The following is a 12006-nucleotide window of genomic DNA, read 5'->3' as shown; positions in this document are numbered from 1 at the left end:
TCTTATAAATGTCCTCTCCCTTTTTAGAATCATATCATGGAAGGATTATTAATAATCTGTCAAATGTTTTGATTATTGTCATAGATTCTTATAAATCTCCTCTCCCTTTTTAGAATTATATTATTGAAGGATTATTAATAATCTGTTAAATGTTTTGATTACTGTCAGATTCTTATAATTATCCTCTCCCTTTTTAGAATCATATTATTGAAGGATTATTAATAATATGTCAAATGTTTTGATTATCGTCACAGATTCTTATAAATCTCCTTTCCCTTTTTAGAATCATGTTGACTTCAAGATTATCATTAAACTGTAATCACATCTGCCTCGTTAGGAATCATAAAATCAAAATCCAACTGTACCGAGATTGTCTCATAACACAAAATTCTTTCCTTCCAGTGTCTCTGCAAGCGGTTGCCTTAGTGCTGTATCCCCTGGGACTGGGGTCCCCGTTTGCAAGGATGCAATGTGGAGAAACGGCGTCCGTCTACGCAGCCGGCAGCTGTGAACTGGGATATGCTTACATGCTGGCGCTTGTGGCTACTGTACTGGCAGCTTACTGTCCAGTGCTGGCTAGACTAGTGACGTACAAGGACTACACAGATTACTGGTCTAACCTGAATTATATGTAACACCTGCTGCTTTTTTATTGCACTTGATACGAACGTACAAGTGTGTGCTACCGTTGTACAATCATTGGATCTATGGTTGCAACCTGTAAAGTTTGTACTGGAAACCATGTAATAGTTTCTGTGACCTGCAAGTGTATGCTACCGTTGTACGATCAGCTGATCCATGGTTACAACCTGTAAAGTTTGTACTTGAAACCCTGTAACAGTTTCTGTGACCTGCAAGTGCGTGCTACTGTTTTACAATCATTTGATCCATGGTTACAACCTGTAAAATTTGTACTGGATACCATGTAACAGTTTCTGTGACCTGCAAGTGTGTGCTACTGTTGTACGACCAGGTGATCCATGGTTACAACCTGTAAAATTTGTACTGGATACCATGTAACAGTTTCTGTGGCCTGTGAAGTTTGTGATGACTTATATAAGCAAGCAGAGTTCAGTTACTCTGAGTATCAGTGTGGACAAGCATAACGAGAATGACTTGCTGAATTCGGTTTATTGGTAGGGAATTCATCTTATCATTTATTCTATTTGTACAAGAATTACTTAACGTAAAATTAAGTAGCGTATTCATCTTTTCTACGGGAATATTTATAAGTACTCAATATAGCATGATAGTAACAATGAAGGTTTCATCAAAATAGTGAAAGAATAATATTTATTAAATTAATTATAAATCTCAATATTTGTGAGTGGTTTGTAAAAAAAGATCTAAAGGAATTGTAATAATGTCATCAAGGAAAACGTATTCACTAATCAAACAAAGATATTTCAAACCGATATTATCGAACAAGAACATAAATATCGCTTTACAAATAAGTATTTATCACAAAGAAATCTATAACTGACAATGAAAGCAGTGTGAAAGAGAGAGAACTTACGATCGTATCTTGTCAGTACAACATTTCATTTATTTGGCCAGTATGATCTAGTCATTCCTTAGGTTATACAAGTTATTTTTAGACTGTAAGTTAATTATTATAACTACAGAGACAAATTGAAAATTAGTAACACACTCAAATATATACAGTATATATATGCGTGTGCTCCAATGAAAACGTATTTAATTATTATAACTACAGAGACAAATTGAAAATTAATAACACTCAAATATATGCTGTATATATATATATATATATATATATATATATATATATATATATATATATATGCGTGTGCTCCAATGAAAACGTATTCATCCCCTGTGTGTTGAATATTTCATTTTTCATATATATAAACCCACATTACTACAAAATTAATTCCATCTATTTTTCATAATTCAATTAAGAACAGTCACCCTTAAAGCATTTTTTATTCAATAATATTCCCTGTATAAACTCAATAATAAGTTACCTTCACTATTATACATAACGAATCTGTAAGCAAGGTAATATGAAGGGAAAAAATATCAATGCATAATTTATCATAAATTTATCATATATTAGTAGCTCATAGATTGCTACTGTATGAAAAAAGACTTCAATACATTATATTCTAAATATGTAGGAAATAAAGGAATAAATCTAATATATTCTGTTGGCATTTTCTTTAACCTTTTTAAATTTCCAGGAAATACAAGATAGTCCAAAGTTTTGTTATTCATTGATAATAAAGACGTCTCATTACTGAAAGACTTGGATGGATTTAAGAAAATATCCTTAATGGAACATATACCGAAAAATAATATTTCTAATTTTTCTTTTTATTTTACTAATTTGTGTTAATCATTTTTTTCTCTTGAAAATCAAATTATTTAATGACCCTAAAAATTCAAGCCCATCTAGAGCTTCTTAGGACTAAAGAAATTAATTCATGAATATAGATATAATGTGAAATATGAAATAAAATCCAATATCCTACAACTCCTATTTGCTATTTAAAATTTTTCATGCTAAATTCAAGGCTATAAGTACTGCTAAATGATATTAGGAAAATGCAACTTGGGGTCCCGTATTCAAGTATTGTTAAGGGTTTAAAAAAAAAAAAAAAAAAAAAAAAAAAAAAAGAATAAGAAACATATTCTCCCTTTGCACTAGAAGTGGAGGTTCAGGACGGCTTGTAGTTCTGCTTGTTGATTCATCAGCAGTCATTGCCTTTTTTTCTCATGGTCTTACCATAGGTGAAGAGTGATTTGAGAAGTGATCATGTACAAATACGTTTTGTCTTGAGGACATTGTCTCCTCAGTCGCTCATGTGTAACTCTTAAACCAAAGTTAGACGGATGTGATGTTGGTGAAGAGATTTAGAGGAAGATCGAGAAGGAAAAATGCGTTACAGGAACTTGTTGGTGAAGTAAATTGACCTTTTAAAGGCTTTTGGAAACCCACCTGCTTAGCAATCTCTCGGACGTGAGTTCGAGACCCATTCAAGCTCTATAGTTTCTTGTAGTGTCATCAACCTTGCCATCCTTGTGAGTTAAGGAACTGAGAGCTTGGGGGAGCCTATACTGTACGTCTGCCTACTGAGCCATCAACGGCCATTGCCTGGCCCTCCCTGGTACTATCTTGATGGAGAGTGGGCTTGAGCGCTGATCATATGCATATATAGTCGAGGGATTCCATCATTTAATTATTAATTTAAACATTAGATAATGTTTAACATAATTAGAAGATATTGAAGAGATTATACCATATTAATCTTTGCATGGTACAATATTGTCACCTTATGCACATATGAATTCATGAACTAAAATCTAGCTGTCATGCATATCGATATTCCAATCAACAAGATCTCTGATTATATCAATGATTTTTCTTCTGGATTAGTTGGAATTTATAACAAATTCCTCTGATTTCCTTCAACGATTTTCTTCCTTCACCCCCCCCCCCCCCCACCCCTCCCACTTGAAACTGAATAAGCAACGGAAGTGGATTGCCAATTAATTTGACCTCTACATTTAAAAATTTGAAGTCACTAAATAAAGTAGTCAATAAAAACCTAATATATATTAATCAACTTTACCTTGATCTAAGCTATGCCATAATAACGAACACGCATATGATTACAAATAAAATGAAAGTTATAATTTCCCTTCGGGATTCCATGGCTGGCCAGTAAGTAACTCTCTCCCACGGATTACCAATTTATTTGTCCTCTACATTTAAAAACTTGAAATTACTAAAATCAGTAATAAATAAAACTCTAATCGAAATCAATCAACTTTACCTTGATCTAACCTATACCTTAATTACACTGTTTAAAAAAACGTAATTTTAATAGGAAATTCTCTGTAAAAAAATATATTTTTTTCGCCGTATTTCAATATAATACAGGCGACCCTAATTTGCTAATATCTTTTACGGGTTGGTGACCGTAATATCCCTCTTTTACGTCAATATATCCGATTTTAAAACGGTAAATGTCTGACAACATTTATTCCAGGATTTTTACCATTTTAATGGAAGATTTTTAAATGTACGAACACGCATTTCATTACAAATAAAATGAAAGTTATAATTTCCCTTTTGGATTCCATGGCCGGCCAGTAAGTAACTCTCTCCCAACCCAAACTTTCAAACGATATTTTTAGGCGGTAAATCTTACGGGAAATCCAATTAAAATGAATAAACCTATTCCTGGTCTTTCACTAAGTTTAGAAGTAATGGTGAAGTTTCCAGTTTTTCCCACAGGATGGAAAATGAAAAAGAATTTTTCCTTTTTTTCCAGTTAGGAAATAGAAAATTAAGTAGTATACATACTGCACATGCTTACATACTTTGTATGTATACATATACATTATCATTATTATCATTACTTGCTAAACTACAACCCTAGTTGGAAAAGCAGGATGCTATAAGCCCAGGGGCTCCAACAGAAAAAATAGCCCAGGAAGGAAAAATAAAATATCTTAAGAACAGTAACATTAAAATTAATATTTCCTTTATAAGCTATAATAACTTTAACAAAACAAGAGGAAGAGAAATAAGATAGAATAGTGTGCCCGAGTGTACCCTCGAGCAAGACAACTCTAACCCAAGACAGTGAAACTCCATGGTACAGACGTTAGGGCACTACCCTAGACTAGAGAACAATGGTTTGATTTTCGAGTGTCTTTTTCCTAGAAGAGTCTCTTCTATCCTTACCAAGAGGGAAGTGGCCACTGGACAAATACAGTGCAGTAGTTAACCCCTTGGGTGAAAAAGAGTTGTTTGGTAATCTCAGTATTTGAGGACAGAGGATATGTACAGGATAGGCCAAACTCTCTGGCGGTAGTATCTCAACGGGTGGTTACAGAAGCATTGCTTGATTACAGGTGCTTGTATGCAAGACATATCAAAGATACATTGTTGTGGTCTTGTAATCAGAAAAAAAGACTATAAATTCCTCTCTCTCTCTCTCTCTCTCTCTCTCTCTCTCTCTCTCTCTCTCTCTCTCTCTCTCTCTCTCTCTTTCATCATCAATCCGCAGTGGCCAGCGTGGTGATGAAAACTGGCTAAACCCCAGGCATGAATTGACACGTCTGAGGCCTTTGTCCTGCATTGGACTAGAAACAGCTGCATTATATATATATATATATATATATATATATATATATATATATATATATATGTGTGTGTGTGTGTGTGTGTATAAATATATACACGTATGTATATATATATGTATATATATATATATATATATATATATATATATGTGTGTGTGTGTGTGTGTGTGTACAGTACATTACATATCTGGCTAGGATCAGAACTATGCCGCATAATAAAGAAAGTTGCCAATAAACTTGAAATTTAAAAAAATAGGCAAAAACTAAATAAACATACATATATAACCTTTCATACGAATGTTACCTTCAAACTTATTCTAATACCCTTAAGATATATTTTATATATAATAACCAAAATAAAAATATATTTTACAAGCCATGCAAATGTGAGTCTTTTAAAACAGGGGAAAAAAACTTCGTTAGATAAATGAAACTTCCTTTTTTAAAGGATGTAGAGTTTTCATACTCATAGGAACTAAGTCCTACCAATTGCATTCCTCAAAGGTTAAAGCTCCTGCTTAGATGGGGAGGAAGTTCTCTGGTGTTAAGCATCAACACTGCTGCTTTTCCAACAAAGGGTTGTAGCTTGGCTAATAATAATAATGATAATAATAATAATGATAATATTAATAATAATAATAATAGTAATAATAATAATAATAATAATAATAATAATAATAATAATATAAAAGCTATTCAACAAAACTCCAAGTTAGAGAATATATTCAACAAAAACCAAGTGACTTAATAAAGCGACTTATCCACAGTCTTTGATCCTGCTTTTCCAAGTAGGGTTGTATCTCAGCTAATAATAATAATAATAATAATAATAATAATAATAATAATAATAATAATAATATGAAAGCTATTCAACAAAACTCTAAGTTAGAGAATATATTCAAGAAAAACCCAAGTGACGTAGTATGGTGTCTTATCCAGTCTTTGATCTTTCATTGAAGGAACGCAACCAAAACCTCTTTCTGTAGATCTTGAACGCACCCTTCCAGGAGGCGTTCTGCTACCTTAAGGAATCTATTTATGTGTATCCTGAAGTAATGGCCTTTCCTACGGCAGCAATGATAGTAATTTGAAGCTAGATTCAAGTCCTTTCGGCCATGGAGTTCCTTACTTCAGCAATTGCAAGTATGGAAGTATCAGACTGATATATCCTTCAGTCTGGATTACGTGTAAGAGTAACATGAATGGCATAAAATAGACCACAGAAGGTGACGGAGAAGATTAGGACAGAGAATAGGAAACAAGACAGACCACAGAAGGTGACGGAGAAGAATAGGACAAAGAAGAGGAAACAAGACAGACCACAGAAGGTGACGGAGAAGAATAGGACAAAGAAGAGGAAACAAGACAGACCACAGAAGGTGACGGAGAAGAATAGGACAAAGAAGAGGAAACAAGACAGACCACAGAAGGTGACGGGGAAGAATAGGACAGAGAATAGGAAACATGACAGACCACAGAAGGTGACGGAGAAGAATAGGACAAAGAAGAGGAAATAAGACAGACCACAGAAGGTGACGGAGAAGAATAGGACAAAGAAGAGGAAACAAGACAGACCACAGAAGGTGACGGAGAAGAATAGGACAAAGAAGAGGAAACAAGACAGACCACAGAAGGTGACGGAGAAGATTAGGACAGAGAATAGGAAACGAGACAGGCCACAGAAGGTGACGGAGAAGATTAGGACAAAGAAGAGGAAACAAGACAGACCACAGAAGGTGACGGAGAAGAATAGGACAAAGAAGAGGAAACAAGACAGACCACAGAAGGTGACGGAGAAGAATAGGACAAAGAAGAGGAAACAAGACAGACCACAGAAGGTGACGGAGAAGAATAGGACAAAGAAGAGGAAACAAGACAGACCACAGAAGGTGACGGAGAAGAATAGGACAAAGAAGAGGAAACAAGACAGACCACAGAAGGTGACGGAGAAGAATAGGACAAAGAAGAGGAAACAAGACAGACCACAGAAGGTGACGGGGAAGAATAGGACAGAGAATAGGAAACATGACAGACCACAGAAGGTGACCGGAAAGAATAAGACAGAATAGGAGACTGGACTAGCATCAAAGAAATTGTACGATAGATAAGAAAAAAAAAGTAGGAGGAAATGAAGATACCAGAAAAATAAATTCCTTGGAAAAGTTGATTAAACATCGTTTATCTAGACTCAATCTAGAAAGGTATAAAAGGAAAAGGATAGATCGGAAAAAATAAAAAAAAACAAGGCTTAATTTACGCAAAATAATGGCTAAAAATACATATAACAGAGTAATAAGTGCCGAAAATATTCTCTTTAAAAATAAATAATGAAATTAAACTGAGCGTGAACGGAAAAATTTACAAGAAATATAACCAAAGACAAAAAATAAAGAAAATCACCAAAGCCAGAAATGTTACCGATATTCAATGCTGTAGCCCATGGCTGAAGAGTCCTTGGCTGGCTGTCTTTCTCTACTAGCATTCCGAAGTCCTTGATAGCCAATTGAGCAAACGGAGTTTTGCTCTACGACAGAGATTCAAAGGCTCCATTGGAAGTTGAAGGGGCGGAGAAGCCAGTGCCGTTAATCGATAGATTTGATAATGGAAGATTTTTGTCGAAGTTGTTGTTTGCGTTGCGTATGGAGGTTTGTCTACCTTACTTTAACTTCATTGTGAGGTGTTCTACACTACTTGTGGGATAGTGGTAAGTGTTCGTATGGTTTTGTTTGTATTTTCTATTTTTTCTTTTTTTTTTGTGGTAAACGCTTAGCAAGTTTTAATGTTTGTATAATTCTAATTATATCTAGTTTGTGTTAAGAAATCATCCCGTGCTTGATAGTTAGTGGGTTGCCGTTTTGTCCCTTCATACTTTTACTGGTCCTTGGTATTCGAATTTTTTTATGCTTTCAAGCTTGATGGACATTTGATTGATAACTAGTGGTTTGAAGTAGCTTCATTTGGAAGATATAAGTTAAATAGTGCAGTGGTAGTTCTTTTCTATGTTTTAACAGTGCGGTATCCATCTTTGCTGATAGAGGAATTCTCATATATACGCAGTTTCATTCTTGGTGTATTTGATGAAAATTAACTTCCAATTCGAAAGACAAGGGCAGTCTTGATTTGCTTCATCCTGTTATCAACAGATGGTGGGAAGAGGATTGGTCAACGTTTCGATGTAAATTTTAAGTGGCCCTTAGAGACCTTACTAGTTCTTAATGTTATGACTTTACTGTTAAGTTTACTACGGGCTTGTTACCTGTAGGTTAGTTCTGTAGCTGGCTTTTTATATTGATCGGCCTGTTTTCTCAACATGTAGATTAATCAAGCTATTGAGGCTACCTTTCATTTCTTTACATATGGAAAGTTTTTCCTATGGTTGAGCTTTGTCTATAGTGTGTATTTATAAAATTATTTCACCAGAAAACTAAACTACTCCTATTTCTAACACTCAAATTTCGCTGTCAAATTTTGTCTTTAATTTGAGATTTTATATTTATCTAAAACTGAAGTAAATTACTTGTTTCTAACGTAATTCTTTTGAGCATTACGTGAATTGGATCGAATGTGCTAGTATTAAATGTAGTGTAAATGGAAATCATAATTAGGTAGGCTGTATGAATGTTTTATTAAATTTACATTAGTCATTAATGTATAACTTTTAACAGCATTAGAGTTCACTAGTTGAGCGGTTGGGCGGTTGGTCATTTAACATAGTATTGGGCAAATGTAAAAAAATTAAATACTAACTTTTCCGAACTGAAATCGGAGTTTTAAGTTTTTCTAGCTTTAATCTCTCAGAGCTTTAATCTTTCAGAATTTAGTTAATTTAATTATCTGCTTAGATACTTTTAACTTGGCTACTATATGGATCTGTTTTCTTACTAAAATGCTAATTTTAATTTCACAAGGGTTTAATACCATGATAGTTTTCAAGTTGAAAGTTTTAATTTTTTTTACTTATGGGTCTGGCTTAAATTCAACTATAGTTTCACAGGGATGAATAGCAGAATTTTAGGTAAAGTACCTCAAATGAAACTGTTTAAGCAGTTTAGCGAAAGTTTAAGGGGTTAGATATCGTATTAGTGTGTATCTTGGAGCATGGGTTGAATAGTAGGTAAGCTTGGGCTTTTAAGGTAGCTTGGGATTTTTAAGTGGCTTGGGCTTTTAAGTGGCTTGGGTTTTTAAAAGTATCTATATTATAAAATTGACGTAGTGGAAGTGCTTGAAAGGGTAGCTGGCGCATTAGTGTGGATATTTAAGCTATAGTTAAACTGGAATGTATGGAATATTGTCAGTATGTTTGAGTGATATTTTTTATTGTATATTTTAAAAGTCCACCTTTGCCGGGGTGGCTGGTGCCACGAAGGCAAAGGTGGACTTAGTGATTGTCCGTGGTAGTCTAAGTCTACCATGGACATCCTGAAATTAAGTTTACTAATATTCTATTTTCTTTACAGGGCTTCCAACTTAGATATGAACGTAAATTAGAGATTGCAGTAGTCATATATGGTAAACTTCAAGAATTTTTGTGATCTGCCAACTCAACACATTTAGTTTCAAACCATATTCTTTTTGGATTCCCAGCAGTCATTTTATATCGGGAAGAAAGTATTTACTGGGACGAGATTATTAGGGCATCGTTGCCGAATATTTGAGTTAGTCATAAGAGCTGTCATTAAACCTATTATTGTTACATCTTATTTTAAACGAGTGTGGGAGACAACAGCTTTTACAAAAGTCTTTAATGTAATCAATTTCAAGGGTGGTGCACGCAAATTATCTAATACTGGCTATTTTTCATTTTGCTTTTTATAGAAACTGTTGAATGTAATAAATTGTAAGGGTGGTGCACGCAATTTATCTACAACTGACTTTTTCAAGCATTTTGCATTTTATAGAAATTGTTTCAATTTTTTTCGGCAAGTTATTTTAAAACTTGCTGATACTTAGACACTTGCCTGGCCATTTTGTGTAATTTCTTGTCTAAAAAGATCACGTGAGAAACTTTTCTATTAAGTTTTTTTCTTGGAGATACAGCAAGGCTTGTGGCATTACATAACTTTAGTTTCCTTTTAATTCAAATAGTCATGCCTCTTTACTCAGGCTCTATGTACTTTTTAAGTCTTATTCTAGTTGTGACAAAGTTGTGGTATAATCTTAATCGGGTAGTTGGATTGGTAGAACTCTTAAATTTTTGTCAAACAGGCTTGCTTAAATGTTTTTACTTTATATAATCAAATATGTTTTAATGTTATTTTTTTTAAATATTCAATTTTATTTTAACTATTTCCTCATTTCCTTTCCTCAGTGGGAAATTTTTGTTTGATTCCTTGGGCTTATAGCATCTTGCTTTTCAGACTAGGATTGTAGCTTGGCTTGTAATATGTTTGTCATATTTTTAAATACTTGTGTATTCCCCTTACCGTATGTCATCCCCGATAAATATTGCAATTTTACTTCTGTTGGATTATTGGACCTTAAGTCTTGAGACATTTTAAAGTATAGCCACGCCGGGTATATTACGATTGTCTGAGGCAAAGGTTATTTTAATGATGGCTAAAGTTTTTATTGATAACTTAATAATTATTTTGTAAGCTTCCTGAGGGTTAGATTTGTTGAGTATTGATTTCGAACATTTTCAAATAGTTTCTTTAAATTGTCTAGTTTTCCTTTGTATCCTTGACTGTGGGTGTCCATTTACTTTTAGACTTATCTTTTTGATATATACGAAACTAGTGAATTTCAAATTTACTGTAAAATTTAGTATTTTCTGTGGGTAGTAGCATGAGTATTTACGGGGAGAATTAAATGGTGCAGTGAAATATAACTTAAATCTTCTAAACAGGCTGAATGCAAGAACTGCAGTGACACAAGGTCAACGGCTCTAGTCTGTCTAAAATTTGTCTGCTCAAGGAATTCGGCGGCATGAGTCTTGAAGGCTGTTAGTGGGATAATCTGAAACATTAGTTTTGAGTTTGCTACTTCTGGTAGTCACAATGTACTAGCTTACTCCGCCGGAAAGGACACCAAGATTTGACTGGAACTGAAGGGAGCAGCTGTGGCGTAGCAAAGTAATTAGAGAAGGAAATGTCGGTGATTTCATGGTGAATTGCCAATGCTATTGTATAGCAGTCTGGCTGAAGTGAAGACTGTCACCTATATCTGATAATTTTCAAATGTAATAGATTAATAACTTTTTAACCTTATTTTATATATATATTATAAAAATATACAAATAAATTCCTGAAACTTTACCACCTTCATGAAAAGACTAATCACCTTGGTCAGTTGTTTTGAAACAAATAAAATTTGTTTTTTTAAAGTTTTTCTTAGTTAATTCCTGAAGTTATATATTTTGACTACCCTAAAGTTTAAAGGGACAAAGACCTGTTCTAGATTACCCAACTTTATAATTACATAACACTTTAAACTGGACTTGTGTAGGCACCATTTAATAAGGGCAAGCTTGCCTGTAAACTTAGATAATCTTTTACCTGGAAAAGCTGTAAATTTTTCAAAATTGGCATAAAAGTGGTACACAAACCACTAAATTCCAAAATTGTTTTAAACTTATATTTTAGATTTTAATCTTTGCTTTAGAGCATTTTAGGATAACAAAATTACTTGTAAAAAAAATAGGGTATTCCTAGCGTTACATTGATAAAAAAATTAACTTCTATACATATGCTCAATTCTCAAAGCATTTAAATTAAAAAAAAATCAGATTTTGAACTGTCAATAAGGCAATTATAGTATCTAAAACAGTTTAAAAAAGTTAACCTAAAAGATAAGGCAATTATAGTATCTAAAACAGTTTAAAAAAGTAAACCTAAAAGAAATTAGAATTCATATAAATTTATTTTAAACATTGCCTTTAAACATTCCCAA

General features: G+C 33.5%; 1 long non-coding RNA gene across 1 annotated transcript; it reads left to right on the top strand.

Moving 5' to 3' along the window:
- Nucleotides 1-6836: 6836 nt before the first annotated feature.
- Nucleotides 6837-11440, top strand: LOC137643478 (uncharacterized). Its single transcript, XR_011044957.1, has 2 exons — nt 6837-7822; nt 10964-11440. It is a non-coding gene; the product is annotated as an uncharacterized lncRNA (long non-coding RNA).
- Nucleotides 11441-12006: the final 566 nt, after the last annotated feature.

The sequence above is a fragment of the Palaemon carinicauda genome, chromosome 7 (genome assembly GCF_036898095.1).
Source record: "Palaemon carinicauda isolate YSFRI2023 chromosome 7, ASM3689809v2, whole genome shotgun sequence".
Taxonomy (NCBI): domain Eukaryota; kingdom Metazoa; phylum Arthropoda; class Malacostraca; order Decapoda; family Palaemonidae; genus Palaemon; species Palaemon carinicauda.
Note: the sequence above shows the minus strand (reverse complement) of the source record. Positions and strands in the feature narration are given on the sequence as shown.